The following is a 6,575-nucleotide window of genomic DNA, read 5'->3' on the forward strand; positions in this document are numbered from 1 at the left end:
TCACCCCCATTTTACAGATAGGAAAACCGAGGCACAGAGAAACTGAATAATTTGACTAAGGCTAAACACCTGGGTGGTGGCCAAGCCAAGATTCTATTATTCATTTAAGAGGTTTTTTGTTCTGTTTTACTTTTTAAAAAATAAACTTTAATTTTTAGAATAGTCTTAGGTTTATAGAAAAATTGCAAATACAGAGGGTTGCCTTATGAAACCACACCTGATTTCCCGTACTATTAATATATTAATATGGTACTTATTTTTTTCCATTAATGAACCAATATTGACCCATTATTAACTGAAGTCCAACAAATTTCCTTTTTTCCCCTAATGTTCTTTTTCTGTCCTGGGACCCCACCCAGGTTCCCACACGACATTTCATCATCACGTCTCCTTAGGCTCTTCTGGGCTGTGATGGTTTCTCAGACTTTCTTCGTTTTTGATGACCTTAACAGTTTTGAGGAGTGCTGAACAGCTTTTACTTTCCCAGGGCTGCTGTAACGAAGTACCACAGACAGAGGGGCTTAAAACCACGCAAATGTATTCTCTCACAGTTCTGGAGGCAAAGTCTGAGACTAAAGCGTCAGCAGGGCCGTGCTCCCTCCAGAGGCTCTAGGGGAAAGTCCTTCCTGCCTTTTCTAGCTTCTGGTGGCTCTGTGTATCCCTGGCTTGTGGCTGTGTCCCTCCCATCTCTGCTTGTGTCTTCACGTGGCCATCTCCTCTTGTGTGTGTCTGTGTCCAGATTTTCTTTTTACAGAAACACCAGTTACGCTGAATTAGGCCCGCCCAAATGACCTCATCGTAACTTGATTCTATCTGCAATGATCCTATTTCCAAAGAAGGTCACGTTCCCAGATACCTCTCCTAAAACGTATTTTGTCAAACGTCCTTTGGTTGAGTTTCGTTTGATGTTTTTCTCATGATTAGACTGAGGTTTAGATTTTAGGTCAGAGGAGCACAGAAGTGAAGAAGGTTTTGTCCCATTATATCAAGAGTACATGCCGTCAACATGACCTTGGTCCCCTGAGTTAGGCACCCAATTCTTATTTATTTATTTATTTACGGCTGCATTGGTTCTTCGTTGCTGCACGTGGGCTTTCTCTAGTTGCGGCACATGGGCTTCTTATCACGGTGGCTTCTCTTGTTGCGGGGCACGAGCTCTAGGCACGCTCAGCACCTGCCAATGCAGGGAGCATGGGTTTGAGCCCTGGTCCGGGAAGATCCCCATGCTGCGGAGCAACTAAGCCCGTGCACCACAACTACTGAGCCTGCGCTCTAGAGCCCGCGAGCCACAACTACTGAGCCCACGAGCCACAACTACTGAAGCCCGTGAGCCACAACTACTGAGCCCACATGCCACAACTACTGAAGCCTGTGCACCTAGAGCCCGTGCTCCGCAACAAGAGAAGCCACCGCAATGAGAAGCCCGCGCACCGCAACGAAGAGTAGCCCCTGCTTGCCACAACTAGAGAAAGCCTGCGCGCAGCAACAAAGACCCAATGCAGCAAGAAAGAAAGAAAGAAAGAGAGAGAGAAAGAGAAAGAGAGAAAGAAAAGAAAGAAATTTATAAAATTAAAAAAAAAAAAGTCCTGGCCGGTTATTTTATAGAACGTCCCGCAATTTGGGCTTGTCTGATGTTTGCTCATGATGTAATTAACGGCATGCATTTTGGGCGAGAATGCCGCAGGGTCCCTCTTAGTACATCAGCCTGGTGGGCCCATGATGGCAAAATGTCTCATTGCTGCTGATGAAATGTCATACGTGTTTTTTCCGCAGGTAGTTCCTTTGAGTCAGGACCCAAACAAAGCCCACACGTGGCATTTGGTTGCTGTATCTCTTAGTCTCTTTTCACCTATAACCATCACCCAACCTTTTTTCTTTGCCATTTATTTGTTGAAGAAACCAGGTCGTTTATCTGGTAGAGTTTACCAGCCTCCTGATTGGGTGGGTTGTTTCCCTGGTGTGGATTAATGGTTTCCTCTGTCCCCTGTAATCCCTGTGAATCGATCTACCTAGAAACATGAGCGGACTTCCTAGGTGGTGTGAGCTCCTCCAGACAACACATCTAGTTTGTTTTCTCTCTGTATCTCTGTGTCTCCGTGTCTTTGTCTCTCTCTCCGTGAGACATGTAACAACATTAACACCCAGTTGGTTCCCTCCCCTACCTCGTTAAAAATGACCAGTGGGTTCAGGTGGCACAAGTCTGATTCATTTACTGTGAAATTTCCACGTGAACCTCTCTCATAATGGTCTTAGTGGCCACTGGTGATCATTGCTTGCATACATCATTAGGGGTTGCAAAAATGGTGACTTTGAACACTTTCATTTCTTCTGCATTTATTGCCTGGAATTTTTCTGTTAAAATACCCAGCTCAAGCAAAAGAACTGAAAGCAGGGTCTCAAAGAGATATTTGTACACCCGTGTTCACAGCAGCATTATTCGCAATGGCCAAGAGGTGGAAGCAACCCGTGTCCATTGAGAGATGGATGGATAAACAAATATGGTTCACCCATCCAGCGGAACATGATTCAGCCTTAAAGTGGAAGGAAATTCTGACACACACTACAACATGCATGAACTTTGGGACCTTATGCTCAGTGGAATAAGCCAGACACAGAAGGAGAAGTACTGTCTGATTCCACTCACATGAGGTCCTAGAAGAGTCAGATCCACAGAGACAGGAAGTCGATGGTGGGGGCCAGGGGCTGGGGGAGGGGGATGGAGAGTCAGTGTTTCATGGGGACAGAGTTTCAGTTTGGGAAGATGAGAAAGTTCTGGAGATGGATGGTGGGGATGGTTGCACGACAGTGTGAATGTATTTTTTTTTAATTAATTTATTTTTGGCTGTGTTGGGTCTTCGCTGCTGTGCGTGGGCTTTCTTTAGTTGCAGCCAGCGGGGGCTACTCTTTGTTGCGGTGCACGGGCTTCTCATTGCGGTGGCTTTTGTTGCAGAGCACGGGCTCTAGGCACGCGGGCTCAGTAGTTGTGGCTTGCAGGCTCTAGAGCACAGGCTCAGTAATGGTGGCACATGTGGGATCTGCCTGGACCAGGGATCGAACCCGTGTCCTCTGCATTGGCAGGCAGATTCTTAACCACTGTGCCACCAGGGAAGCCCCAATGTGAATGTATTTAATGCCACTTAATTGTGCACTTAAAAATTGTTAAAATGGTAATTTAATGTCACATGTAATTTACCACAATTTAAAGCAATTTAAAAAATGGAGTATGATTGAAAAAACATCTTTCCCCTATCAAGTAATTAGTTACCCAGAAGTAAAGGCTGTGCAGGAAAGACAGGGTAAATGTCTGATTCTTGACTTTTCTTTAGCAGTTTTCACAATAATTTGTTACTTCCTCAATATCCACAAAAGATCACCAGAGAGTTTTTTTTTTCCTTTTGTGTCACTATGAAGTCATGGATGTAACATCTGATGTGTTGCTATCCACTGCATATCTTATTCTTCTTATGCCCACATTGTTTCATCTTTGGCCAGTGGAAACTTCTTTGAGTTGGTCCCTAAGTCCTTTTGATGTGACCCAGTGGCCTTAAGGGCTCATAGTTCTGGGGACTCCCCTGGCGGTCCAGTGGTTAAGACTCTGCATTTCCAATGCAGGGGGCATGAGTTCCATCCCTGGTTGGGGAACTAAGGTTCCACATGCTGCGTGGTGCAGCCAAAAAGAAAAAAAAAAAAAAGAGCTCATAGTTCTGGCACAGCACGATGCTTTCTGCTCATCCCATACTTCACAGCCCCAGCCCTGGACCCGGCCATTTCTCCAAGGAGCCCTGCTTCCTTTTAACGGGAGATGATATTTGGAGACCACAATCTGACCACAAAGTTAGGAAACCCACATTTTCTTCACTCATCTTTTGACTTTGAAAATATTTGGCCTACAGAAGTTGCAAGACGATGACAATGAACTCCCATAGACCCTTCCTCTAGGTCAGGGGTCACTACCTGCTCTAAGCCTGTTTTTGTAAATAAAGTTTTATTGGCACATGGCCAGGCCCATTCATTTACACATGGTCCGGGGCAGCTTTCCGGATGACAACAGAGTCATTGTGACAGAGACTGTCTGCCCCTCAATGCCAAAAATATTTACTATTTGGCTCTTTGCAGAAAAAGTCTGCAGACCCCTGAGCTAGATGCTCCCACAGTTAACCTTTTGCTTTATATTTCTCTATAAACATAATCTAAAAGTATACAATCTATTCCATAAAGAATATACACATTTTTTATTCTTTTTCTTAATTTTTTTCTAAGTAATTTGGAAGTGGGCAACATCATGCAACTTGACTCCAAAAAACCAAAAAAACAAACAAATAAAAAACCAAACAAAAAAACCAAATGTATTTCCTGCAAACAAACACCTCCTGTTATGTAACCAGAAGGTGTTGGTCAAATTCAGGAAATCTAGCACTGATACAACAATAGTATTTAATATACAGCCCATATGAAAATTTCACCAGTTGTCCCAATATTGTCTTTTATAGCAACTCCCCCCTCCCCCCTCCCCTGTTGTTGTATTCAGTTGGGGGTCACTCATTGCATGTAGTTTCATATATCTCTGATCTCCTTTCTTCTGAGACAGCTTTAGGCTTTTTTTGTTGTTGTTGTCTCTTATGACCTTTTATGACCTTGACTCTTTCCAAGAGGCCAGGCCAATTTTTCTCTGGGATGTCCCTCAGTGTGGGTCTGTCTGATGGTTCCCACGATCAGATGCAGGTGATCCACGTTTGGCAGGAATATCCTAGAAGTGATGTGTCCTTCTCAGTGCCTTGTATCAGGAGGCCCAGGAGGCCCACGAAGCCCATTTTTTTCCCCCATTCCCTGTGTGTTTACTTGGTGTCTTGGTTAAGCTGCTGTTCACCGGTTTCTAAGTAAGGCATTTTCCCCTTTGTAACCGATAAATCATCTGTAGGAAAATACTTTGAGATTATGTAAATATCCTGCTCCCCAACAAACTTCCACCTAATTACTTTAGCATCCACTGACGAATCCTGCTTGGATCAATTATTGCTGGGATGGTTACCAAATGGTGATTTTTTAAAACTCTGTTACTGAGTCCGTGCCTGGGAGTGGGATTGCTGGATCATATGGAATGGTCATTCTTTTTTTTTTTTTTTCCTAATTGTTTTTTAAAATACACATAACATAAAATGAACCGTGTTGTACATTTCAGAGGTATGGCTGAATGAATACATTCGTCATTTTGCAACTGTCACCACCATCCACCTGCAGAACTCTTTTCACCTTGTAAAACTGAAACTCTGTCCTCATTGAACACTAACTCTGAATGCCCCCTTTCCCTGCCCCGGGCACCCACCATCCTACTTTCTGTCTGTGTGATTTTTTTAAAAAATATTTATTTTATTTTTGGCTGTGTTGGGTCCTCGTTGCTGTGCACGGGCTTTCTTTAGTTGCAGTGAGTGGGGGCTACTCTTTGTTGCAGTGCTCGGGCTTCTCATGGCAGTGGCTTCTCTTTGTTGCAGAGCACAGGCTCTAGAGTGCAGGCTTCAGTAGTTGTGGCCCACGGGCTTAGTTGCTCTGCAGCATGTGGGATCTTCCTGGACCAGGGCTCGAACCCATGTCCCCTGCACTAGCAGGCTGATTCTTAACCACTGCGCCACCAGGGAAGACCCATGTCTGTGTGATTTTAAGATTGTTCATTGTTGATGCTCAAATTGTCTCAGGTTTGGCCAGCTTGTGTTTCTCCCATGGGTCCCCATCCTTCTCGGAGCCGTTCCTTACTCTCTGGTGCATCAAGACATTCCAGGCTCACCTTGTATGCTTCCTGCCCCATCCCTGGAATCAGTCATTTCTCCCTAGAGTCCTGGATCCCTTCTTTTTTTTTTTTTAGGGCATGATATTTAGAAGCCAAGATCTGGGTGCTAGGTGTGCTCATTCCTATTGGGTTATCTCAGTGGATGGAGTTAGGAAATTGATTTGTGTTTAAATATCAAGTCCACATGGATACTTTAATCCCATTTCATCCCTGTGGGGCTCTTCTATTTCATCTTTGCACCTTTCTCCCCCAGTGAACACCTGATTCCTAATAATATCAACACACTTGCTACTTCGCCACATTTGCTACTTCACTCAGTCCCACAGTACAGGATAGTTTCAGAATCACTACATCTATACCACTCCCAAAAACAAATGTACTGAACCAAGTTTAAATTTTTTTTTGCAGTTCCCTTTGCCTTTAGAGTGAGTAGTGTGTCCAAAAGTTGCATAAGCTGGTTCTTTTCTATTTCTGTGAGGTTATGTTTTTCATTTGACATACGGTTCAGTTAATCTGTTTTCTATTTATGGTCCATCTTAAAGCTTCCGTCCTCCATCGTTGTTGATTTAAATTTTTGTTGAATATAGAAAGCATTAACAGTTTAAAAACTATACAAAGAGGAAAACACAAAGGGTGTCATCCCCTCCTCTCTTCAATTTCAATCCCATCCACTCCTGTAGGTAACCAATTTGATTGGTTCTTGGTTTATCTTTCCTTCGCAAAAGCAAGCTGATATGTGGGTATTTTACTCCCCCCTTCTTTATTATACAAAAGTTAACATACTACATATACT

Source organism: Delphinapterus leucas, unplaced genomic scaffold, assembly GCF_059928025.1.
Source record: "Delphinapterus leucas isolate spDelLeu-1000000601 "Yukka" unplaced genomic scaffold, BTC_Dleu_Yukka2 spDelLeu_asBTCV2_sq25, whole genome shotgun sequence".
Classification (NCBI taxonomy): Eukaryota; Metazoa; Chordata; class Mammalia; order Artiodactyla; family Monodontidae; genus Delphinapterus; species Delphinapterus leucas.